The sequence below is a fragment of the Perca fluviatilis genome, chromosome 15 (genome assembly GCF_010015445.1).
Source record: "Perca fluviatilis chromosome 15, GENO_Pfluv_1.0, whole genome shotgun sequence".
NCBI classification, from domain to species: domain Eukaryota; kingdom Metazoa; phylum Chordata; class Actinopteri; order Perciformes; family Percidae; genus Perca; species Perca fluviatilis.
In genome coordinates this window covers 36,770,253-36,798,182 of record NC_053126.1, presented here as the reverse complement: position 1 = coordinate 36,798,182, position 27,930 = coordinate 36,770,253, and the positions used below count along the sequence as shown (strand labels likewise).

The window sequence follows — 27,930 nt, the reverse complement described above, 5'->3', positions numbered from 1 at the left end:
TAAAATAATATTTTTATTTGATCTCACATCATTTTCTTTTTGGACTTTCAAGTTGAATTATGAATAAATACAGTGCCCTCCACAATTATTGGCACCCCTGTTTAAGATGGGGTCATGGACTTCTAAGAATTCTCCTTTTTTTTAAACAACATAGAACCCAAATGCAAAAAAAGAGAAAAATCCAACCTTTTATTTAAGTACATTACTTTGGTGGTAAAAAAAAAAATCACACATTTAGAAAAAAAAACTTGAAATCATGTGTCCCACAATTATTGGCACCCCTGATGTTAATACTTTGTACAACCCCCTTTTGCCAACAAGACAGCACTTAATCTCCTTCTATAACATTTCACAAGATTGGAGAACACAGAGAGAGGGATCTTTGACCATTCTTCTTTGCACAATCTTTCTAGATCATCCAGAGTCCTGGGTCCTCTCTCATGCACTCTTTAGCTCACCCCACAGGTTTTCGATTGGGTTGAGGTCTGGGGACTGAGATGGCCATGGGAGGACCTTGAGTTTGTGACTGCTGAACCATTTTTGTGTAGATTTTGCCACATGTTTAGGATCATTATCCTGCTGAAAGACCCAGTGACGACCCATCTTCAGCTTTCTGGCAGAGGCCATCAGGTTTTTATTTAAAATGTCTTGGTAGTTCAAAGCATTCATAATGCCATGCACCCTAACAAGGTTCCCAGGGCCTTTGGAAGAGAAACAGCCCCAAAGCATCACAGATCCTCCACCATACTTCACGGTGGTGAAGGTGCTTTTCGGCATACTCATCTTTTGTTTTACGCCAGACCCACTTAGAGTGTTTGTTGCCAAAAATCTCAATCTTAGTCTCATCTGACCAAAGCACACGATCCCAGTTGAAGTCCCAGTGCCGCTTAGCAAACTCCAGACGTTTACGTTTGTAAGTGTTAGTGAGAAAAGGCTTTTTCCTTGCATGCCTCCCAAACAGCTTGTTGGCATGTAGAGAGCGTCTGATTTTTTTTTTAGACTTCGTGACCCCAAGATGCCACTCTTTGATGCAATTCTGTGACAGTGAGCTTAGGACTTTTTTTTACTTCTCTTACCATCCTCCTCACTGTGCGTTGTGGCAAGATAAACTTGGGACCTCTTCCAGCCTTGTTTGTCACTGTTCCAGTTGTTTTAAACGTCTTAATGATTCCTCTGACTGTAGATACGGGCAAGTTAAGGCCAGTGGCTATTTTCTTGTAGCCATTGCCTGACTTATGAAGGTCGACACACATCTGCCTTACTTGAATTGTGTGTTCTCTTGTCTTTTCCATGTTGACAAATGGGTAAGAGAATTAGGACTCTGTGTCACGTCATATTTATACCTCAGGGAAACAGGAAGTCATGAATTACTATTTAAAAGTTCCTAGATACCCTGACCAACTTTAGCAACTACAGAAAAATATATTTAAAAAAAAATCTATTAAATTTTTCAGCGGAATTGTCAGGGGTGCCAATAATTGTGGGACACATGATTTCAAGTTTTCTTTTTCTAAATGCGATTTTTGTTTTTTTACCACCAAAGTAATGTACTTAAATAAAAGGTTGGATTTTTCTCTTTTTTTGCATTTGAGTTCTATATTGTTTAAAAAAAAGGAGAATTCTTAGAAGTCCATGACCCCATCTTAAACAGGGGTGCCAATAATTGTGGAGGGCACTGTATATCCTCCATAATTTTCTGTTCAAATTTAGAGCTGAAATCTGAAAGTACATTGAGATGAGCATAAACAGACTGATGGAGCCCCCTGCTGCTCACTTTAGACATCTAATATCTACCAGGTAGATCCATCAGAAGACATCCTCACACTCAGATCTGATCCCAAGAACATCTCCAAAAAATTATATTTGACTTTAAAACAAATGTTTGCTGTTAAGAGGAAACTCTGAGACGTTTAGCTCCATGTAGGAGGACTGCTGTGTGAATGGGTTACTGTGTGTGTGTGTGTGTGTGTGTGTGTGTGTGTGTGTGTGTGTGTGTGAGTGTGTGTGTGTGCGTGCGTGTTCTGCAATGAGATGACAAAAACTAATTAACAATAAATCAAACATGAAGATAAATTGTGTGTGTTAAGGGCAATCAAAACATCACGAGAAAAAGAGTGTAAATGCTGAAAGAAGCTAAATACACATCTGTTCTAAACTCAGAAAAGAAATGAGCATGAAACATAAACAGTGATAACAGGAACACGGTTTGATATCTCAACGTCTTGTCATCTGAAGTTTATTTGGAGTCTCTAGCTGAAAGTATTGTGGGAGGAGGAGCCTTTTAAAGTGGCTATATAGGTCAAAAAGAATGTGAACTGAACAAAGGCATGGTTCTAATTCAATTTAATTCAATTCAATTTTATTTATAGTATCAATTCATAACAAGAGTTATCTCAGGACACTTTACAGATAGAGTAGGTCTGGACCACACTCTATAATTTACAAAGACCCAACAATTCCAGTAATTCCCCCCCAGAGCAAGCATTTGGTGCGACAGTGGCGAGGAAAACCTCCTTTTAGGGAGAAACCTGGGACAGACCCAGGCTCTTGGTAGGCGGTGTCTGACAGTCCCGGTTGGGGGTGTGATGAACAGTGGCAATAATAGTCACAATAAAAATAATGGATCAGTGACTACAAATAGTAGTTCAAGGCATAGCAGGGCACAGCAGGGTGTCACAGGACGTAGCAGGGCACAGCAGGGTGTCACAGGACGTAGCAGGGCACAGCAGGGTGTCACAGGACGTAGCAGACCACTGCAGGGCGTAGTAGGATGCAGCAGGACGTAGCAGTGCACTGCAGAGCATAGCAGGGCACGCAGCAGGACTACGCCGACAGGCTGCAACCATGAATTAGGGGCCACCCTAATCCAAGGAAAAATGCTGGGCGAAAAGAATCCATATGGACTCCGGGGAACAAGCTCCCCAGAGCTAGGTTAGTAACAAGCATTTCTGGAACATAGAAACACCCAGATGGAAAGAGAGAGGGAGGGAAGCTCAGTGTGTCAAAGGAAGTCCCCCGGCAGTCTAAAACTATAACTAAACTATAACAGCATAACTAAGAGAGACAGGTTAAGGAGGTGAGCCTGGTCAGGCTAGAACTCTCCCCAACCGGATCAGGCTGTACTAGCCTGCCTCCCTCTACTTTGATTATATCATTGATTATATGGTAGATGAGCCTAACGACTATGAAGAGAAGCAGAGAAGAGAAGGGGTGCTGCGTCTGCAGGCATACACCCTCTTTTCTCCCTCTCCCTCCCAGGCCTACCCTGCTTGCTATCTTGTCTCGTGCTGTCTGCTGTTTCTTGTACTTTTAGAGTCTCTCTCTCTGCACTGCTCCTAAACTACGAATTATGGATTTGATTAACTGGTCTCTCGGCGCAATTGACACCATCTTCTCGACGAGAAGCTCGGGTTCGGGGGAACCTGACTGCCCTGCCGGGACGTTCGCAGCCGGCTACACGATGGACGCGTGGGAGAGGTGGCGGGTCGTGTGTCTGTCGGTTCTTTCCGTGGAGGACATTGAAGATATCTACCTATTCGGAACCATGATAACAGGTCTTTTGCTGATTGGCGCAGGCATTGCCCTGGTTTATCGAGAAATTAAAGTGAAGACGGGAACAGAGTAAATTACCAGGCTGCCCGTCATGGTTGAAGCTGTGGGCCGAGCTGTCGGAACTCAAATTGTGACTCTGAACTCCATGAGCCACAAATTGGATACTGTGATTATCATGGGCCCAAAATTGGATACCATCTTGGAGAGACTGTCAGCTCTGGACAAGCTGGACAACATCTTGGGGAAACTCACGGTTTTGGCAAGGAAATTTGATCGTTACGGAGACCAGAGGGGATATTTCAGAGAAGTCGGGAGTGACTAACTGCCGGCTCCTCGCCCCAAGACAAAACAAATTCCAACCTTATCTTTCGGCTCCCGAACAGAACTGGCGCCTTGGCCAAGGCCGGTGTTGAATACTCACTCCCCCTGGAGCCACACGCGGAGGCACACTCTTCATTTTCCCCACCCGACTCCCACAGACACCTGTTGATTGTTGACTGCGTACTGGGTCCTGTTTCAGGGCTGACTCCATGGCAACCGGCTGTGTATCACAATGACAATCGTGCGGACTGAGTAAACCAGATTACGGGGGCCAGACGTAGCTTGACTAATCAGGCCTACACATACACAAACTTTGACATACATACAGATTTGCAACCACACCCCAGCCCCCTATCCAGCGCCTTCACTGCTTCTTCCCCCAGTCAGGCGGGCAGGTCTGGGGCCAGCGCCTTTGTTTGGCTGCAGGACCAGATGTCTGTTTGCCTGTCCTGGACTACCTCTACTCCATGACCCCCATCCCGATGCACCCATCATCCCACCCCCACTGCGTGTCATGTTATATTGTTATGTTGTGTTATGTGCAGCAGTGCAAATGTATTGCTTGTGTGCTTATGTGCTGAGGTGTTTTTTTCCTGTTCCCACACTGTACCCCTATTCAGGGGCATAGTCTGGGAGTTGCCTTTTTCTCCTCGTCTCTCCTCATGTCATGCTGTATTTTCTTCCCAATTATATGTGTATGTACCTTGTAAAGCGCTTTGTGATTTATATCTGTGAAATGCGCTCTATAAATAAATTTTACTTACTTACTCCCCCGCCGGCCTAGGCAAACGCTGCAACTCCTCACTCCCTAACTAGAAGTTTTATCGAAGAGGAGAGTTATCAGTTTACTATCAAATGTGGTGACGGTGTCTGCCCCCTGAACCCAGATCGGGAGCTGGTTCCACAGGAGAGGAGCCTGGTAGCTGAAGGCTCTAGCTCCCATTCTACTTTTAGAGACTCTAGGAACCACAAGTAACTCTGCAGTGCTCTAGTGGGACAATAAGGTACTAAGAGCTCTTCTAGATATGATGGTGCTTGACCATTTAGAGCTTTGTAGGTCAGGAGAAGGATTTTAAATTCAATTCTGGATTTTACAGGAAGCCAATGCAGAGAAGGTAATACAGGAGAAATATGATCTCTTTTCTTAGTTCTTGTGAGAACACGCGCTGCAGCATTCTGATCGCATGTTCAACATGACATAAGATCCAGTCAGCAGATTGGCAGTTAAAGCAGAACATTTACTAACACAAGGAAGATTCAATTCAGTTTCTTTGCTGCATGTTTCTGCTTGCATCTGAGTGAGCGAGTGTGAGTGCGAGTGCGAGTGCGAGTGTGTGTGTGTGTGTGTGTGTGTGTGTGCGCGTGCGTGGGTGCGTGTGTGCGTCTCTGTGCGGTGTGTCTGTGTTTGTGTGTGTGTGTGTGTGTGTCTCTGTTCGATGTGTGTGTGTGTCTCTTTGTCTGTGCGTGTGTCTCTGTGTGTGTGTGTGTGTCTGTGTGTGTGTGTGTTCTGAAATGAGATGACAAAAACTCAAACAATAAATCAAACATGAACATAAATTGTGTGTTAAGGGCAATCAAAACATCACGAGAAAATGCTGAAGAGCTATCAGTCTAAAGAAACTAAATACCCCCCCATAAACTCAGAAACTTCCTGAGTGTACAGGTGAACTGCCGGATTCATGTCATAAAACAGCACAATGCCATAAAACGATAGAATAAATGTAAAATCATCATAACAAACACACTGTATCAGTGTAATTCTTCAGCTATGTGTCATCAGATCAAAGACCATGAAGATGAAAATGCCTGTGCATCTCTTCAGATGTATCGGCCTCTTTCAGTCCACCTTTAAGTATCCTCTCTGATCAACCAGTGTCTGCAGGTTCTGTTTTACATCACTGAAGTAACGCTCAATGTTATACTTCTGCCTCTTGTACCTCTGATTATAATAAACATCAAAGTATGTATCATAGCTGTCATAAGGATCTATGCTGTGCCACTTTGAATCTTCATCCACCAGAAATTTAGCAGCATGGCCCATGGAGACAGACATCCCTCTCATACTGCACTTAGCCTTGACCATTTCCCTGTGCTCTTTGAACAGCGTGTCCAGGTCTCCCAGGTAAGTCGAGAGGAGTCTCTCCACAGGGTCGCAGGTTTGAGTCCCTTCGAGTCTCACCAGGTGAATCAGCATCTGGATGTGGAAGGCTGCCCCGTTCACCCAGGCCTTCAGAGCCTGAGACGACATGTGGCCGTCCCTCACCATGGAGTTCTTCAGCTTGGTGAGGGCGGTGCTCAGCTGGACCTCGATCCGTCTGATGTCAGTCACCAGTTCGTGGTCGTTGTTGATGTGCATCACGCATCTCTTCAGGCACTCGTCGATCTGATCCCAGACCTCGGAGGCCTTCTCCTCGAGAAACACGCTCCGCAGAGCGTCCTTCGTGCTCTCCTCAGGCGGACTGAAGGAAACTATGTCAATGTAGATGGCGATGGCCAGCGCTCCGAGGCCCGCCAGGTTAGGAGCTGACTCCAAGTCGGCCAGTTTATCCACCAGGTTTTTGGTCCAGTCTGCAGAACAGTCGCCTGCCTCCATTTTCCTCTTCTCGTAGTGTTGTCTCAGAGTGTCTGAAGACGACAGACCTGTGAACATCACAATGCTCTTGTTGACTCTCAGATCTGGAGCCTCTTTGATTCTCTTCCTGAAATCATCCAGTCGTTCCTCCCTCTTCTCCCTCTCCTCCATTCTGCTCCACACATCCCCCATCTTCTTGTTTTCAGGATCAGATCCAAGATGGAGGTTGTAGTTCTCTGTGTAAAGCTGCAACACACAAGAACTCAAGAGTGAAGAGTTTCATCCAAATTATCTTAGAACATCGTTTCTACTTTGAACATGGTTTATTTGTACATGGAGCTGTAGTCAGAGAAAAACTCTGCTCAATAAGTACTTTAGTTTGTATTTAAAGTTTTTTCACCTGGGTCTAACATTGGGAGAGTTAGCGTAGCGTTATCAGCTGAATAGTTTAGCGCAAGGGCTAATGGACCCAGGTTTGTATCTTGTAAGTTACCCCACTAATAATGCCCAAAATGATACCGAACTTCTACAGTAGTACAAATAGGTTATGCACTCATAAAACGATGGATTGGAAAGTTTGTAAGTACACCAGAAGTTTATGTAAATAACACTTGCCTGTTTGTTGCTGCTTCTGCTGCTACCAGCAGTAAGATGAGTGCTTAGGGACCGTCTACAAATTACAACACCGAAAAGAGATGCAACAAAAATATTTTTTAATTTAACTTTTTTTTTAAGTAAGTGCTGTAGTATAACTAGCAGGAGAGAAGTAATAATTGAGGTAAGTTTGGAGACATTACCTTATTTAATCATTAAATTAATAAATATTTTTGTTGTATTTCTTTTCGGTGTTGTAATTTGTAGACCGTCCCTAAGCACCCGTGTGTTATGGCAAGTGTTATTTACATAAACTTCTGGTGTACTTACAAACTTTCCAATCCATCGTTTTAGGAGAGCATAACCTATTTGTACTAGTGTAGACGTTTGGTATCATTTCGGGCATTATTAGTGGGGTCATTTAAGAGATACAAACGTGGATCCATTAGCCTCTGCGCTAAGCTATTAAACTGATAACGCTACTCTAGCTAACTCTCCCAATGTTCGACCCAGGTGAAAAAAGCTTCTGGTGGGTTGTTTGGCTCGAGGTCATGGTGCAAAGGACCCCAGGGTGAAATTACTCCGAACCATCACTTTAAAGGAGAAACTGTGCTAAGGGTTACACCCTGAATTAGGTTTCTCATATACTGTTATCAATTTCATGAAAATGTTGACAAAAAACTCAAAAGCCATTACTTGTATGACTCGTGTAGTGACTGATTCATATGTGCCGTTTTGAATGTTTTCATGTTCAGATATCGTCCTGCTCTCTTTTATTGTTCCTGAATCATTTCTCTGATTAATGTTTGAGTTTAAAAAGAAGAAAAACAAACAGGTTACAGACTTCAGATCAGCTGCAGAAGATGATTCCAGTCAGTGACTAAACATTTAATCACAAACATTCAGACTGTAAAGGTTGTACCTTCGCTCAGAGAGAGTTGTCCACACGAGATCTCAGCTCCACTTTCTGTCTGCTGGAGATTTTAAAACTGAACTTTGAAAGTATATTCAGATCAAGATATAAACGCAGATGTTCTGTGGTTATTGTCACACTTGTTGGAGGAGGAAGTGTGGAAACAGTAAACGCAGAATCTGGACTTTAATCTCATTTAAAATATGCAAGGCAACAGAAACTTCCTGAGCATACAGGTCTACTAAAACATAATATAGTATAATAAAACAAAGCACAATGCCATAAAATTATGTATAAAATGTACAAACGTCATAAACGAGAAAAAAGTGCAGATTACACAGAAGTATTTGAAATGATTCTTTATTAAATAACTATATATAGATAAAGGTAAATATATTTGTTCATCTCAGCTCCAGTTTCTGTCTGCTGGAGATGTCATTAAGTCAACCCAGGTTTCTTAGAGGAGCTGTAGCTCACCAATGTTGATACTGGTTTTCAGAGTTTCAATTACGCACCACTCACCAACCTTCACTTAAACAGTAGGCTTGTTCCTTGGGCATTAGCAGGAATGTCTCTGTTTGGCACTTCATCTGACAGAACCAAAAGTGTTTTTGTATTTGTCTCCATCCAACACTTTTTCCTCTTCCTCCTCAAAATGCTTTGCCCTGACCATTGCTGTATAGTTTAGTAGCCAGACAGTTTGGTAGTCATTCTGGACTTTAAAAGGTAGGAAACAGTAGTAGTGGTAGTAGTAGCAGTAGACACAAACACACAAACACACACACACACACACACACACACACACACACACACACACACACACACACACACACACACACACACACACACACACAGGGGCTAAAAAACAGCCCTGGTCTTTCTCCCAAATAGGCCCATCATCCGGCCATTTGCCCCTAGCCGCGCGCGACAGACACTAGCCAGGATGTCCTGATACTATTCCACAATACTGTAGCCTATCAGACAAGGTATTCACAGCAATTAACATCTCAAAACCAATTATGATAACTGGGGTTGTGTTTATTAATGAAGCCTCAGCCTTCAAATAAAAACTAAAAATGTACAATGCCATTACATCTGCATTGAAAATAAAATACAAATAATGAAATGTCACTGGCTACAGAAACCCCAAACTACACAAACTTGTAATTATAAAACAGTACAGAGTATTACTGACAACACCTTCAGAGATAAAGTAGGCTACTTGCTGTACCTGAACATGGAGATTAGATATATTGTAGGCCTATACCAAAACTACACTGAGAGTGTTACAGTCATGTGAAAAAATTAGGACACTCCATTAAATATTCAGTTATTCATTAAGAAATGTTCACATATCGATGTCTAATCTTGTTTTATTTATCTCTGGAAAAGAAAGTGATCTAATTGCAGGTAAACAACAAAAAATAACATTGTTTTACTCATTAAACAAGACATCAACATAAATGCATATTCTAACTAAGGAAAAAGTTAGGACACCCTACCCCCTAATACCTAGTGTTACCCCCTTTGGCTGAAATAACTTCAGTGAGACGCTTCTTGTAACCCTCTACCAGTCTCTGACATCGGTCTGAGGAAAGTTTGCCCCATTCCTCAATGCAGAATGCTTTAACCTGTGTGATGTTTGAGGGGTTTCTTGCATGTACAGCCCGTTTCAAGTCATCCCACAGCATCAAAGTGGGATTAAAATCTGGGCTTGGACTGGGGGCCATTCCAGGACTCTCCATTTCTTAGTTTTCAGCCAGTCCTTGGTGGATTTACTGGTATGTTTAGGGTCATTGTCATGTTGCAGGGTCCAGTTTCGCTTCAACTTTAATTTTCTTACAGATGGTCTCACATGTTGCTCAATCACCCTCTGATACACTGTAGAATTCATGATGGATTCTAGGATGGTGAGCTGGCCAGGTCCTGCTGCAGCAAAGTATCCCCAAACCATGACACTTCCACCTCCATGCTTCACAGTTGGTATGAGGTTCTTTTCCTGGAACGCTGTATTTGGTGTGCGCCAAACATGTCCTCTGTTCTGGTGTCCAAATAATTCAATTTTAGACTCATCTGTCCAAAGAACATTATTCCAGAAGTCCTGTTCTTTGTCTACGTTCTCTCTGGCAAACTTCAGTCTGGCCTTAGTGTTTCTCTTGGAGAGTAAAGGTTTCCTCCTTGCACACCTCCCGTGAAGATTAAACTTATGCAGTCTCTTTCTGATTGTAGAGGCATGCACTTTCACATCAACAGTCGCCAGAGCCTGCTGTAGGTCCCGTGATGACATTTTAGGAGTTTTGTAGACTTCTTTTAGCATCTTGCGGTCTGCTCTCGGGGTGAACTTGCTTGACGGCCAGACCAGGGGCCTGTTGCACAAAAGTAGAATGAAGAAATCCAGGATAACTGAAAAAGCGCAGCTTGACTTAGTGTGATCCACTCATCGCGGCTTAATCGGTTGCACGTTTGCCGAGCCAGGATAAGTAGGTGAAGCTATGTCAAGCCAGGTGTAGATAGCTGGGATAAGTGCACGTTCACGGCTTTCTTAAATAGACCACGGTATCCATCACAGATTTACTGATGCCGAAATGGAGAGGACACATGCGGCATGTTTCACCCGCTGAGCAGCAGCTTCTAATGGAAAGTTACAAGGAGAGCATATAATATGCAAGCTCCAGACTTCACCCCAGCTGAGGAAATGGCCCTTGATTCAAACCAAGAAAGGCCTGTGATGGAAGGGATTCAGGGTGGGACAGCTACGGGCTCTGTTCCACCTGCAGAAACTGCCCTCTTCATACAAGGTACATTTTCTAGTACTGCACATCAAACACAATCAACCATTTATGGGCATATGTGGACTGTCTGACCTTGTTGTGCCTTGCAGTGTCCGGCGACACAGTCACTCTCCTGCCACCAGACGATGATCCAGTGAGTATTATGTATTAAAAGCATATGGCTTGGCACATCCTGTCAATACAAATTCTATTCAATATGGCAGGGGGAAGGGGCTGCTGCAGCTGATGATGAGGAGGCTGTGTTACTGGACTCCAGAAGGGCTGAGGTATCATGTCAATGGTGTCATGTTATGGAGATGCATATTTAGCCCATAATGGATGAGAAGCCAGTGATGTAGCACTCAGAAATATATGTATGTATGTATGTATGTATGTATGTATGTATGTATGTATGTATGTATGTATGTTATGTAAGTAACAGGATCCAGATGCAGTACAGTCTGACAGCCAGCCTGGCAACATAGTAAGTATGGGCTAAAGGAAATCTAAATTATGCACAATTCCTGCTGTGCTAATCAATGGGTGGTTTACAGAATTCACAATCTGTCAGATATCTGTACTCGCAACATCTGAAAAAGCAAATAGAGCTGGCAGATGCACAGATTGCTGTAAGCAGAAGGACTCTCCAGGATCTGGACCTTGGTATAGAAATCAAGAAGAAAACACTGAGGAAACTGGATCTGGAGATACAGAAACTAGAAAAAGAAGTAAGTGACTTCAATCCACACTGTAAGCATATCTGTAAAACAATGTATTAATCATGTTTTTCTTTCTCTCTCCCAAGCTCCAAGCTGACAAGTGACAGCACTAAAATAAAAAGCTTAAGAAGTATTGTGGTGTTCCCTGTGTGATGAATGTACATTACACTATACAAAGTTATTGGTTCAGTGAGGTGAGACAAAAATTAAGGTTATGAAACCAAAGTAAGCTACTATATCTAATAAAAAAAATTAGGCCTAATTTAAGGAGTAACACAAACTATCCTTTATTAGCGAAGGACAAGACAATAAAATCAGTCATCTGAAATAATGAATGTATTGGTCTCTGACCAGCCTGCCATTAATGTCATCTGGGAATATAGCTGCATTGTCCCACTCAATCTCCGGTGCCACTGCGGGACTCCTTTCCTTCCTCAGACAGGCAATATTATGTAGGACCGTGCAGGCTACAGTAATGTCACAGGCCCTGTCTGGGGCGACCCTCAGGTGGTGGAGACACTGAAAAATGCCATCTCAATTCAGGCCCTTGTTCTTGCATGGGCAAGATTGTATGCTTGCTGTGCTGCTGTCTGAGGGTCTGCAAGGGGAGTGAGAAGGTACGTGTCACAAGCATAACCCTCGTCTCCCAGCAGAACGCCAGAGAATTCACCTGAGAATACAAAATGTAATCATTACAACTGTCAGGGTGTCTTGGACTGTTAGTCAGTGTTCATTGACTGTTTGTTTCCCCATTCACTGTCACCAGCACTCACTCTCTCTCATTCTCCAGCACACACTCCTCCCACTGATTCATACTCCTCGTCACTCACGCAGATCAGACTCTCCCAGTCCCCTCAGTCCTAATTACACACACCTGCACCTCATCAAGCCTCATCCTCAGTCCACCACCTGCAACTAATCAGCCACCACCTACATAAGCAGCACAACCACACACACTCCTTGTCAAGTCTCGTTTCCACATGATGCTTTGACCACGCACGTTAAGCCTAGTCATTCCAAGTTTGCCTACCCTGTACTTCGGATCCTGTTGTCTGCTGCTGCTCTGGAACCTGCCTACCCAGCTACCAGATTTCCTGCCTGTTGCTTCCTGCTCGTTGTTGGATCATTGTTAATAAAGCTCAGCTTCTCTACTGCAGTCTGTCTCCTGGTCGTCCGTGACAACAACTAAACATAAGTAAAACCTTTGATGCAATTGTGTTTATCAGTGAAATGTGTGTGGCCTACCTTGTGATAGTCGCTGGACCTAAAAACTCGGGAGTCATGGACGGACCCAGGCCACTTTGCCTCCACATTAGTAATGATGCAGGCAGCATCACAGATCATCTGAAACAATGCAATGTTTCCTATTCAGTATACATTTCATGCACAGAATACATTTTGGCTAGTTGACAGTAACTAAATCATTTCTACCTGAACATTGATACTATGGAAGGATTTTCTGTTGACATAATCTCCCTCATGGGCCCCTGAGGGGCGTTTAATGCGGATCTGTGTGCAGTCCAGCGCACCAATGACATTAGGGAAAGCTGTAACAAAAAATAATCTGAGTATCCTGTGACTGTTGTAACGTAACACGTTTTTGTAATCTGTAATTCATGTTACCTGCAATCTTGTAGAAATCCTCTTTGATGAAGCACATTCTTCTGTGTGCCAAGGACTTTAGTGCCAAACACGCACTTCTGACACAACGGCAAATAGTGCCTTTATTTAGAACTTCGGCATCTCCCATGGCATATAAAAACATGCCGCTTGCAAAAAAGCAAGCGGCATGGTTTTCATCATTTTTTGGTTAAACTTTTTTAGATTTGGTGAATTATTTTTTATTTTATTTTTATTATTATTTTCCCGTTTAATTCAATACCATAGTATTCATCAGGACGCTCACATGTTCACTTTTTAACACTGTGGGAGTCTTGTTGGGAGTTCAAACATAAATAACGTTACTTGGTTTTAGTAAAATATTGTGATTTGACCTGAAATAATAAAGTTTGTCGTTTTCAAAGATTTGCGACGAGACGAAACCATTTTAGAACGTCGCAGAGAAGAGTTTCAGCGGAATTCAAAGGCCAACCTATGTGCTTAGTGTTCCAGGAAATAAAATCAGAAAGTAGTTATACTATTATTGAATGATGATTTTTGTCATTGCACTGATATAATCGTATATCACTTAGGAATGTGGATGTTTAGTTTCTGTGTTAAGTTCATTAAAAAAATAGAAGCACTAGTAACTTTGATTACCAGTATGTATATATATGTATATATATATATGTATATATATATATATATATATATTTAGTTGATTTCATTAATTTAGTAGCTCTACTTGGCTGATTGAAGGATAAAGGTTACAGTATGCTACTGGTGGACGTGCACAGTTACAATCTGGCCCTCAGGTAGTGATGATAACATCTTTGCCCATCCCTAATCCAGATAATATTAAGACCAGGGGCCTGTTTCACAAAAGCAGAATATATAAATCCAGGATAACCGATAAAGCGAGGCTTGACCTAGTCTAATCTGTGCAGCCTGGCTTGGTGGGTTTCACGAAGGCCAAGCCAGGCTGAGGAGGAAAGACTAGGTCGAGTCAGGCTGAGGAGGAGCGACTAGGTCGAGCCGGGCTGAGGAGGAGAGACTAGGCCAGGCTGAGGAGGAGAGACTAGGTCGAGTCAGGCTGAGGAGGAGAGACTAGGTCGAGTCGGGCTGAGGAGGAGCGACTAGGTCGAGCGAGGCTGAGGAGGAGAGACTAGGCCAGGCTGAGGAGGAGAGACTAGGTCGAGTCAGGCTGAGGAGGAGAGACTAGGTCGAGCCAGGCTGAGGAGGAGAGACTAGGCCAGGCTGAGGAGGAGCGACTAGGTCGAGTCAGGCTGAGGAGGAGAGACTAGGTCAAGTCGGGCTGAGGAGGAGCGACTAGGTCGAGCGAGGCTGAGGAGGAGAGACTAGGTCGAGCCAGGCTGAGGAGGAGAGACTAGGTCGAGTCAGGCTGAGGAGGAGAGACTAGGTCAGACTGAGGAGGAAAGACTAGGTCAGGCTGAGGAGGAGAGACTAGGCCAGGCTGAGGAGGAGAGACTAGGTCGAGCCAGGCTGAGGAGGAGAGACTAGGCCAGGCTGAGGAGGAGAGACTAGGTCAGGCAGAGGAGAAGAGACTAGGTCGAGACAGGCTGAGGAGGAGAGACTAGGTCAGGCTGAGGAGGAGAGACTAGGGGCTGAGGAGGAGAGACTAGGTCAGGCTGAGGAGGAGAGACTAGGTCGAGTTAGGCTGAGGAGGAGAGACTAAGAGCTGAGGAGGAGAGACTAGGGGCTGAGGAGGAGAGACTAGGTCAGGCTGAGGAGGAGAGACTAGGTCAGGCTGAGGAGGAGAGACTAGGTCAGGCTGAGGAGGAGAGACTAGGTCGAGCCAGGCTGAGGAGGAGAGACTAGGTCGAGTCGGGCTGAGGAGGAGAGACTAGGTCGAGTCAGGCTGAGGAGGAGAGACTAGGTCGAGTCAGGCTGAGGAGGAGAGACTAGGTCAGACTGAGGAGGAAAGACTAGGTCAGGCTGAGGAGGAGAGACTAGGCCAGGCTGAGGAGGAGAGACTAGGTCGAGCCAGGCTGAGGAGGAGAGACTAGGCCTGGCTGAGGAGGAGAGACTAGGTCAGGCAGAGGAGAAGAGACTAGGTCGAGACAGGCTGAGGAGGAGAGACTAGGTCAGGCTGAGGAGGAGAGACTAGGTCGAGTTAGGCTGAGGAGGAGAGAATAGGTCGAGCCAGGCTGAGGAGGAGAGACTAGGCCTGGCTGAGGAGGAGAGACTAGGTCAGGCAGAGGAGAAGAGACTAGGTCGAGACAGGCAGAGGAGGAGAGACTTGGTCGAGCCAGGCTGAGGAGGAGAGACTAGGCCTGGCTGAGGAGGAGAGACTAGGTCAGGCAGAGGAGGAGAGACTAGGTCGAGTTAGGCTGAGGAGGAGAGAATAGGTCGAGCCAGGCTGAGGAGGAGAGACTAGGCCAGGCTGAGGAGGAGCGACTAGGTCGAGTCAGGCTGAGGAGGAGAGACTAGGTCAGACTGAGGAGGAGAGACTAGGTCGAGTCAGGCTGAGGAGGAGAGACTAGGTCAGACTGAGGAGGAGAGACTAGGCCGAGTCAGGCTGAGGAGGAGAGACGAGGTCAGGCTGAGGAGGAGAGACTAGGAGCTGAGGAGGAGAGACTAGGGGCTGAGGAGGAGAGACTAGGTCAGGCTGAGGAGGAGAGACTAGGAGCTGAGGAGGAGAGACTAGGTCGAGTCAGGCTGAAGTAATTCAGATAGATGCGCGTCCATTGCTTTCCTCAAAAGACCGCGAGGTCGATCACAGATTTACTGATGCCAAAATGGAGAATATACGCATTGTTCATACTTTATACAGAGTGAGCAGTAGCTTCTTGTGGAAGTATGATGACGTGAAACACATTATTTGTATAAAAAGAAAAGAAACATGGCCGCTGTAATGAAACAGCGAGAGAAAGCGAGGCAGACGATAACGGACCGACTGATTGTGTAAGCAGCCTAAACATATACATTTACTGACCACTGCTCTGAATGTCACTGTCATAATCAGACCATTCAAGGATTAGGCTACTAATGACAAACCAGACTCCATGTAAATAATCAGGACTTTTAGCGTGTATAGAGCCAGCATATCTCCACCAGACTCCATGTAAATAATCAGGACTTTTAGCGTGTATAGAGCCAGCATATCTCCACCAGACTCCATGTAAATAATCAGGACTTTTAGCGTGTATAGAGCCAGCATATCTCCACCAGACTCCATGTAAATAATCAGGACTTTTAGCGTGTATAGAGCCAGCATATCTCCACCAGACTCCATGTAAATAATCAGGACTTTTAGCGTGTATAGAGCCAGCATATCTCCACCAGACTCCATGTAAATAATCAGGACTTTTAGCGTGTATAGAGCCAGCATATCTCCACCAGACTCCATGTAAATAATCAGGACTTTTAGCGTGTATAGAGCCAGCATATCTCCACCAGACTCCATGTAAATAATCAGGACTTTTAGCGTGTATAGAGCCAGCATATCTCCACATGTAAATGGGTGAATTAAGGGTTTATTTCAACCAAACCAGAGTGGTGATTGTTGGAACAGTGGAAAGATAAACCAAGACGGCTTTTGGTAGTTATATTTTCTGTCTACTTTGAATGAAGTGTGTTTTTACAGTGATGAAAGTAGTGATTATTTACATGGAGTCTGGTGGGTTTGGTGATGGTGATTTCATGTTAAACTAAAAGGATCTTCCTCTTTAACAAAAAGGTCTATATCTGTAGGGATCCATCCCATAATGTTGTCAGACACTTAGAATAATAATGTGAGTCTGTCAGCAGCAACAACAGAACTTTTAGTGAACTAACTGCTGCTGAACATTAGTCCTGTAGGGTTACATTACAGCTTGGTTCTGGTTTAATACTGGACCAGTTTCAGAGATTGTTGTTCTCTTCAGACACCCAGACACAGAAACATGGAGACAGAGAGTCCAGGTTTAAATAAACCCTGAAGTTACCCTTTAAAGTCTAAAACAGCAAAGGAAAAAAGACCAAACATTAATATTTAATATGGAAGGTGGTCGTCAATTCCCACTGTAGTTTGTGCTTTTTATTCAAACAAATCAGAATATTCACATGTTTAGTTACAAAAAACAAGGAGAGAGTTTTTAGTTAGTAATTCTTTTATTAGTTTCTTGTCACATTATCTCCATCTGGTGGTCGGATAAAGAACAACAGAGTTACACTAAGCTGGAACAGACTGCAGCAACTTAACAGTTATAATGTCACTTTAATAACTTTAATTATTCATTTATTTAATTATTTTCAGGACCTTTTAATTAAACTTTTAATGAATCAAAATAAACAACTTAGTTGATGGTTATTTTGGGGTTGAAGATGTCATAAATCTCCTTGAGTTTGACCTCCATCCTTTTTATTTTGGTGTCATTGGTAATTATAGGAACAGCTTTCATATCGACCGCTATAGCGGTGCCAATGTGGATTCTCTTTTCACATCTCTTACCATAGTAACCATCTCGACACTCACAAAACCATTCATTGGAGTCCAGCAGCCGCTTGCACCTTCCTTTGTTGATATATGGTTTCCATTGGCAGACAGGCAACCTCCGGGAGTAATAGATGGACATCCTGCCCTTATAGCCATTCGAACATTCCTTGTGGAGTAAGGGTGTTGGAGTCTCAGCAAAGTAATCAGAATAATAATGATCGGCAGTATGTGTCACTTTAGCATATTCAGTGAATCTGTAATGAAACTGTGTACCCATAGTATCATGTGGATGAGACCAAGTATACCTACAGTCACGTACTTTGTCCTGAATTTCACACGATTTGTCTTTAAAGCATTCATTGGCTGCTTCTCTAACTATTGTTTCATCTCTTACATCTGTTATCAGAGTGTATCCCACAGCGATGGTGATCGTGTCCTCTGTAATCTTAGTCAGCTCATATAGTTTGTAATAGTTGTATTTTGTGTCGTACACCAGCACCACCCAGTTGTACCAATTGTAATTCTTATCCAGAGCTTTTTTCACCTCATCAGCGATGTCTTTTTTATTCTTATTATTGAGTCTTTTCCTGATCTCCACCACGTCTTCCTTCACATACTGCATGTGGTTGGTCAGGCAGTAGTCTAGAGCTGATATCTGAGCCTCATAGACGTTCGTGTTTGGCTTCTATACCTGATGAATCCAACCCGATCAGTTTCCAGTAGACCTGGTTCAGCACCATCCCCTTCCACAGCAAACGACTGAAATTGATGTTATATTTGCCAATCTCTTGAACATTACATTTAAACTTCTTCCTCAGCAGTTCATTGAGGTTTCCACTGAGAGACATGCCTTTGACTGTCAGGTAACAGTAGAAATTGGCCACACTGGCCTCAGTTCCTGTGTTCTCATAGTAGTTGACGAATATTTCTGCCAGTCGGAGTTTACCCTCATCGCTTTTTTCTTTGTAAATGTTCTGAAGAATCTCTTTGAACTTCACCCAGGAGTCGAGGATGTTGAACTCGTCTTTAGAGTAGATGCTGGTGTAGGCAGTCCATTCTATTTCATCCTTCTCTTTTGAGATCTGGAATGAGATATAGTCCAACTTCTTGTTCACTTCTGCAAACCCTTTATCCACCTCTTCCAGCACCGGGTCAGTCTGAGGGATGAAGATCAAGACCATGTTGACAAGAGAGAAGATCAGACCTCCGATGCCGGGTGCCAAGCTGGCGAAGTTGGCAAGACTTCTCATCACACCTGACAACTTTTCTGTATCAATCTTATCAACGCTTTCTTTGGCGACAGTGAGGATGCTGTTTGCCACCGCAAAAGATTTATCCAGCTTCTCTCTGGTTTCGAAATCCAGGTCTGTCTTCACCCTGTAGGGGGTGAGACGACGGAGGATGTGGGATCATGTGACCGAGCTGAGGATGTCGTCCAGTAGAGAGGAAGGATCAATGAAGCCAACAGCATGGAGGCAGACAGGCGAGGGAACGCCATGACTGCAACACAGACAACACAACATGGAATCATAAGAAAAGATAAACTTTATCATCCTGAAGGAAATTTGTCTTAAGGCAAAATTTCTGGCAACAGGTACATACAAACCCATTCATAACTTATCATTTCATTCAGTTTGTACAATAGACAGTACAATTGATGACAGTATATGACAAGACAACAATGTACTTTAGGACATAAAAATAAAATAGACAAAAAAAGTCTCACAGTGGTGTGAGGTCCTTTGTTACCAGCAAAACAAGGCGTTTCCACTGTTAAAAAAAACTTAGCCTCCACAGGATGGTTTCATCAATAATTTATTTAAAATCCAACTGGTCCTTTCTGCACAGCAATACAAAAACATTACTAAAAAAGACTAAAAATACGACTCTCTTGCAACAGGTCACAGCCCCGACTTGTCCTCCCCCTGTACAGGGGGTCCAGGCAATCACAGCTGCTTCTTGTAATCCCAATCTAACAATTAGAAAAAACACACAGCAAATCCACAACCTCATGCAAATAATAACTAATAAAACATGTGTAATGGGTGTGACGTCATGGCCAGTGTTGGGAGTAAGGCGTTACAAAAGTAACGCAATTACAGTAATGTATTCCTTTTTGCTGTAACGCGGTAATATAACGCATTACTAATTAAATTTCGGTAATATTATACTCGTTACAATCTCAGTAACGCGAGTTACAACGCATTTTAAAGCAACATTTAGTGGTGTATTGTTATTTTAAGAATTCCCCAACACCGCAAAACATTTCTTCACAGGGAGAAAAAAAAAGTCCGCAAGTGTTATTTCCTGTTGCTGTATTCGATGGTTGAGATGACTGCAGAGACAGATTACCTGGCGACATGGACATTATTTTCAGGAGTTATTACGCGGCGTTGGAGAAAGCTGTCCGGTCACTATTCCCGCGGTCGGAGCCAGAACCAGAGACGGTACGGACAACATCTGTGTCCCAACAGGTGACGGTACGTCAGCGCGGACAGCAGTGTGTCCGAGCCGCTGACAGATTTAAACATGTCGGGAATTAATGTTTAGGCTTGCTACACGTAATACCATTGCATTTTATCAGCGGTGGAGAGTAACTATGCCTGTAGTGGAATGCCTTCGAATGACCACCAAAAACGCTTGTCTTTTACTGTGACCATTTACTGTTCAATATGTTGCAGTTTTACAAACAAGAAAGTGAACAACTTAAGCTTGACGGACACGTAGCATCTCACCTTCATCTCAACACACGCTAGCTACTAGTACACAACAGACAACTTCTGTGTAGCCTACACAGAAGTACGGCTTCAGAAATAAAAGCACTTCCTGTGACGGTTCCCAGTAAAACTAAATTACTGTTAAACAAATAAGGTTGTGTACCTTTTCACATATCAGCTGTAAATCAAGTACTGTAAATAATGTAAATAGTGAGTTTTAATCACACTATTGACCATTTCCTTTAGACTGTTTTAAACTAAACAACATGAATTTCTTATTCAAGTGCTTTAAACAAACATTTTACAACAATGCCGTACTTCAATACAACTGTAAGGTACTTTTAATTGAGTATTTTCATTTTCTCCTACTTGCCTATTGTACGTTTTACTTATCTTTTTTTATAGCTTTAGTTACTTTGCATATTCATATTAATTATACAAAAGATTATGAATAATCTATGATGTATTAATAAAGTGGATAAAGATGAGACTTATTGATCCGGTGAAATTCACAAGCTAGCTGCCAAGTCCAACTTCCGCTGTTATTTTGGTGAAAGTAACTCAAAAGTAACGCAAAAGTAGTGTAACGCATTACAATTCAGAGACAGTAATATTGTAATATAACTAATTACTCTCAAATGACAGTAACTAGTAATCTATAATGTATTACATTTTGGAAGTAACTTGCCCAACACTGGTCATGGCCCTGGTGATGGCGGAGGTTATTTAGGGAAACCGGTAATTTGCGCTCTCTCTCTCTCTTTGTCTCTATCGACCCGCAAAGTCAGGAAGTGCAACGGGGTGTACGCGACGGCCAAACATTTTGCCTTGTGGTAGGTGCCGTTTTCATTTAAACCTCTACAGTTTGTAACATGAGAGTGTGTAAGAAAAGTTGTTAAATTAGGAAATGCATTTGTTTTCATAGAGTGCAGAAGACTGCAGTGACAGAATACAGGTTGCTGTAGGCTATAGGTGCGCTGTAAAACAAATTCAGTCAGCTGTTCAGATGAGTTCAAACTTGGAGCGGAGATAATGATTGTAAGTTATGAACCGTGAAATCTATCAAATATAGTAGAATATAACTGAGATGTTCAGCATGTTGTTTTTGTTTTTCCTTTCTAGTACCGGTCATAACGACATTAAAACATACTGCTGGTCTGAATGAAACATAAATGGTCAAAAGGTACGGCAGACTGTCCGACGATTTTATGAAATATATTGTGTCTTAAAATATGCTGAAAAATTGACTAATATTGTCTTGATTTGTCTTAGGTCTGTTTTCGAGTGCAACATTGTCTGTCATTGTTTTTTCCCCACATTCATTTATAGTAACGGGCATTTATTTGTTCATTTTCTTTCATTTTAAATATTATTTTTATTATTATTATTATTACAGGGTAAAGGGTATCGCTGACGGGCGCTGTGCAATTCTAAAGCTGGTTATAGGCTCAGATATAGCTTTGGAGACCCCTTATTGCCTGTTAGTGTGGTTTGAGGTGTTGTTTTCTATTATTCCTTGCATGGAATTAATGTTTTAAAGTGTGTAGTGTTAATTTGTTCTTTTGCTCTTTTATTGTGTATATTGGGACCTAAAGCATATCAATAGCCCCTATTATTCCTGTGCATTATTTGCCATATAAGTGATTGTGTCGATGCCATTGCACTTTCCCCTTTAAAGTTGTTACTGTGTAGTTCCATGCTGGCCCTATTGGCCTTATTAGTGTTTTTAATCTATGCCAACTTTGTGAATAAACTCAATTCATATTTTGTAATTGGCCTCTCGTCCTGGTTTTTTCTGGACACTTACCTGTTTCAATCACTACACATGCAACACATCTACCAATAAAACCAAATGAAAAATACACATTACTAAAACTCAAACTGGGTAGTTAACCAAAACATGTTACATTGGGAACAAAATGAAAAAGCTGCCTAAAGTCAAGGCTAAAGTCACATTCTGACATATACAAGAGATCGTCCAATAGTTGAGGGGATATTGCACAGGCCCTTATATATCATACATATTGTAGGTAATGTACGTATTGCACTTGCCCTATTATAAAATAAATTATGCATAGTAAAAAATTTGCACTAAATAATAGAATGCCATTTGAGAATAGAAAAAATTGCACATGGTAAGTAATTGACACAGCTTAAAACAAACAGCTCTAATAAAATAAGTCAGCACGGTGTTACAGTGATGAGGACTCATGTTCTAAACGCTGCACGTTCAAGACTCACAACACAACCATCCCATTTATGGCTGTTAGTTGTTGACTCGCTAGCATTCAATTGTAAGTTATGTAATCATAACAAATGCACGTGTACAGCTGTTCATACAGTGCCTTGCGAAAGTATTCGGCCCCCTTGAACTTTTCGACCTTTTGCCACATTTCAGGCCTCAAACATAAAGATATAAAACTGTAATTTTTTGTGAAGAATCAACAACAAGTGGGACACAATCATGAAGTGGAACGAAATTTATTGGATATTTCAAACCTTTTAAACAAATAAAAAACTGAAATATTGGGCGTGCAAAATTATTCAGCCCCTTAAGTTAATACTTTGTAGCGCCACCTTTTGCTTGCGATTACAGCTGTAAGTCGCTTGGGGTATGTCTCTATCAGTTTTGCACATCGAGAGACTGACATTTTTGCCCATTCCTCCTTGCAAAACAGCTCGAGCTCAGTGAGGTTGGATGGAGAGCGTTTGAGCACAGCAGTTTTCAGTTCTTTCCACAGATTCTAGATTGGATTCAGGTCTGGACTTTGACTTGGCCATTCTAACACCTGGATATGTTTATTTGTGAACCATTCCATTGTAGATTTTGCTTTATGTTTTGGATCATTGTCTTGTTGGAAGACAAATCTCCGTCCCAGTCTCAGGTCTTTTGCAGACTCCATCAGGTTTTCTTCCAGAATGGTCCTGTATTTGGCTCCATCCATCTTCCCATCAATTTTAACCATCTTCCCTGTCCCTGCTGAAGAAAAGCAGGCCCAAACCGATGCTGCCACCACCATGGTTGACAGTGGGGATGGTGTGTTCAGGGTGATGAGCTGTGTTGCTTTTACGCCAAACATAACGTTTTGCATTGTTGCCAAAAAGTTCGAATTTTGGTTTCATCTGACCACAGCACCTTCTTCCACATGTTTGGTGTGTCTCCCAGGTGGCTTTTGGCAAACTTTAAACGACACTTTTATGGATATCTTTAAGAAATGGCTTTCTTCTTGCCACTCTTCCATAAAGGCCAGATTTGTGCAGTATACGCCTGATTGTTGTCCTATGGACAGAGTCTCCCAGCTCAGCTGTAGATCTCTGCAGTTCATCCAGAGTGATCATGGGCCTCTTGGCTGCATCTCTGATCAGTCTTCTCATTGTATGAGCTGAAAGTTTAGAGGGACGGCCGGTTCGTAGATTTTGTAGTGGTCTGATACTCCTTCCATTTCAATATTATCGCTTGCACAGTGCTCCTTGGGATGTTTAAAGCTTGGGAAATCTTTTTGTATCCAATCCGCTTTAAACTTCTCCACAACAGTATCTCGGACCTGCCTGGTGTGTTCCTTGTTCTTCATGATGCTCTCTGCGCTTTACACGGACCTCTGAGACTATCACAGAGCAGGTGCATTTATACGGAGACTTGATTACACACAGCTGGATTCTATTTATCATCATTAGTCATTTAGGTCAACATTGGATCATTCAGAGATCCTCACTGAACTTCTGGAGAGAGTTTGCTGCACTGAAAGTAAAGGGGCTGAATAATTTTGCACGCCCACTTTTTCAGTTTTTTATTTGTTAAAAAAGTTTGAAATAGCCAATGAATTTCGTTACACTTCATAATTGGGACCCACTTGTTGTTGATTCTTCACAAAAAATTACAGTTTTATATCTTTATGTTTGAGGCCTGAAATGTGGCAAAAGGTCGAAACGTTCAAGGGGGCCGAATACTTTCGCAAGGCACTGTATTTATGACAGCGTTGTAGAAGTTAATAACACTCTGAAACTGTAGGGGGTGCCAAATCACAGAAAATACCAAAGATTAGCGTTATGTTGCTTCAGGTTTCTGTTTTTAAAGATTCAGTGTTCTCCTCTCCCTGATGCTTGGCCATTGTTCTTTTAGCTCTTTGGTTGTTTCAAATTCCTAATGCAGGACGAGAATACCGTAAATACATGTAAGTGATAAAGGACACCTACTAAAGGAGTTCTGGTTAAACTGACGGCTTACCAATGTGAATGTGAATCTGTTATTTCCAACACTGCGTGTAGTCCTCTGAACACCACCGGATGGCGCTAACACACAAGCTGCAGGAAGTAAGTTACACCAAAGAGACTCAATACTAGGCTCTAAACCTTCTCTGGGTACACTTTGAACTGATTTTGTTTCACAGCGATTAACGTTATCTCACATCTCGTTCACTGTTCAGGTCGCTACTTCAGGCTGCAGCCGACAGTAACGGAACACATGGCGGATAATTTGTTCGTGAAAATCTTCATATTAATTTGGGGACAATGACATGGCAGGATAGCTAGCTTGTCTTGTTGTTAAAGGTGCCCTGCCATACAAAACCGTTTTTACTATCATTTTTTGAAATCGTGTTTGTGTTATGTCGTGAATGTGAAAATGAACTGCTACCTCCTCTAGCTCCAGCCACTGAACAGAAATAAGCAGAGAAATCAGGCCAATTACAAAAGTTGGTCAGTCTGACATCATGTTGCCTGAGCTCATTACTATTCATGATTCTGACAGCCAGGCTCTCATTGGCTAGATCGGCCTTACTCTTATGAATCCTGAAAAGTTTCGAGCCAGTTGGACAATGTACACTCGAGTTACACCCACTTCCTGTTTCGGCGGCAAAACGCACAAAATGGCCGCCCCGCCACGGCCACGCCCTATGACGAAAACTTTTTCTTTTAACAACGTTTCATCTTTAATGTCTTGGTACAGACCAAATTTTAAGTTGATCGGATGAAATCTGTAGGAGGAGTTCGTTAAAGTACGACATGTGGAAATGGCCAAAATCACACTAATTTCGAACTTTGAAATCAAAATGGCGGACTTCCTGTTGGGTTTAGGGTATGGCTCCAATGACGTGTTTTGTACATCTTGACATGGTACATATGAGTACCAAGTTTCGTGAGTCTACATTAAATGCACTGCAGGGGCTAGATTTTTGTAGGGGGCTATAGCAAGCCATTTTTGCGCGCCTATCCCGAAACCCTTAAAATACGTAAATCTTCACCAGACTTGATGCAACCGCCAATTTTGGTGAGTTTTTGAATATGTTAAGCCCCTCAAAAAGCCAATTCATTTGGTGTAATAATAATAATTCCTTAATTTTCAATAGGGCCTTCGCCACTTTCGGCGCTCGGGCCCTAAAAATTGGCAAGTGACTATAAGCGGGCTAATGCCCCTCCAAGGTGTCCATTAAGAGAAATTAACGGACTAAGGGGAGACCAGAACTGTTTATAAATGTAGATAGATAGTTAATACTCTGTCACTGTTAAGAATGGTTTGGTGTCTATAAACATAGTTTGAATAGCTTTCAGGTTATGACTAATGCTTAGAATAATCCATTAACAGGAATACATGTAATGTAATGAAGGTAGTCGGACATTTCTGGCCTCGCCTTCATCCATTAATTCCTGACAATGGGCACCTCGCCGGTCATTAACCATAACCTAATATATGTTATTCTTTAAGCGTTATATAAAATAATTGGTTTATACATTTAGCTCTATCAATGTTGATACTTGTTTTTGTAAACCTGTTATAAACATTATTTGAATGACTAATGCTTAGAATAATTAATTAATGATCAGTTAATACTCAATGTTAATAATTGATTTATAAAGCGTCTATAAACATTATTTACATGGCCAGGGTCCTGATCGGGGTTGTATTCGCTATAACAACCGCCTCGCTCTACATTATCCCTTATTTAAAGGGGCGCTATGCAGTTTTGGCAATTTCTTCGCTGTTTTCCGGCTTTGTGCTGGCAGGTTTCTCTATAGAGCCCCCCCTACAGCTTCAGAATAGATATTTGACAGCTCCTATGTTTACTCGTGTCTGACTCCTCTCTCGGTCAGTCTACCGTTTCCTCTTTCTCTGTTCCTCCGACAATGCTTTCCTAGCTTTCTGCTTCTTTTTTGCCGGCTCAGACATGAAGATAGTGTGTAAAACTCCATCACTACCTTGTTAGCCGGTTCCTGAATGGGTGTATGTGTGCAGTGCCGTGAAGCAATTTGTTACATGGCAAGACCTGATATCACGGCATACTTCCTGATTCTTTAAACATTTTTAAGTTTAGGGTAATTCACAGTTACAGATGTTCTTTTACCATAGACATGTAAATTCACGGTCTATTTTTAAATTTTTGCATTTTTTAAAAAATACAGAAAAAGTCTGTAAAAAAAAATTGGAACATTCCTGTGAAATTGTTTTGAATTTATTTTTACAGAAAGCAAGAGTGCAGACCTGGTGAGAGGCTCGGAGAGCTGGACGCTGGTCCAGAAACGTCTTCCTGGTGTGATTGGTCGGCTGGCTGGAGGGTTGCTGGATGTGATGGTGGTCTCTGAGGACAGTCTGCAGGTTGTTGAGTCTCAGAGGAAGCCCCTGATCTCTGAGCCTGACAGGACAGAAGCAGTCCTTTTAACAGGAAGCTGATTGGCCACACCTTCTGACAGGTGGAGCTGAGGACACAGAGGTTTACCATGTAGGGACACCTCTCTGATACACTGCTGATTAAACAGGGACACAGAATCTGCAGATGAGTGCATCATTTTAATATACTTACTGTATATCTATAATGAATATTATTACTATAAATAAATGAGGTCTATTGACCATGACGATCACATGTTTACATTTGAGAGACAGTGGTTTATAAAATGGAAAAATACCAAGAATATTAATAATTAATTTAGGTGATTTCTCTAAAAGAAGAGTACAGGCTGAAGGGGAAGAATAGAGAATGGCAACCGAGGAAGCTGATTGGCCACACCGTCTGACCAGGTAATGCTGCAAACACTGAGGTGTGCCATGTAGGGACAACTCTCTGATACACCGCTGATAACGGCTCATTTAGTTTAACAGAACGGTCAAAAACCCGAATAAAGGAAGTCTATGAAACGAACGCACACACAAAGACACACACACACACAATTTTAACCGCCACTGAGTTCCTTATATTGAAATATTTTACCTTGAAAACCATGTATCTGAATTTATTTGTTCTGAATTCAGTGGTCACAAATTTATATCCAAAAACCGAGCCTGAATCCAATCAAACCGCCCTGTGGCCTCCCATACAACACATCCTGATGACACCAATGCTCCACACTCAACCTTTAGTCATGTTACCATCAGGACCCAGGCAGCCTTCTGGTCTCTGTGAGTCCACTATCATACTATGTTACTCACCACTTAGCTGAGGGGCAGTATTAGGAGCTGGTGTGTACATGTGGTGAAGGGGGGTGCAGGGACTGGTGGTGTCCGGCTGATTGTTGTGGGCTGGTCTGGGTCTCTACAGTCTAAAGCTGTGTCCCAATTTAGGGGCTGCAGCCTTCTGAGGCCACCTTTGTAGAGCGATTGCATCACAGTGGCGCAACGAAGGCTGTCCTATACAATTTAATTTCGAAAACTCCCTTCAAATGCGGCCCCAGGATTCCCAGCATTCATTTAGTCCACTGACCAGAAAGGCAGCTGACTAAAGGCCAACAACCCTAATTTTTTTT

At 42.6% G+C, this 27,930-nt stretch overlaps 1 pseudogene; it reads right to left on the bottom strand.

Moving 5' to 3' along the window:
• Window positions 1-17,228: 17,228 nt before the first annotated feature.
• On the bottom strand, window positions 17,229-26,902 carry LOC120575032 (annotated as a pseudogene).
• Between the last annotated feature and the right edge of the window lie 1,028 nt (window positions 26,903-27,930).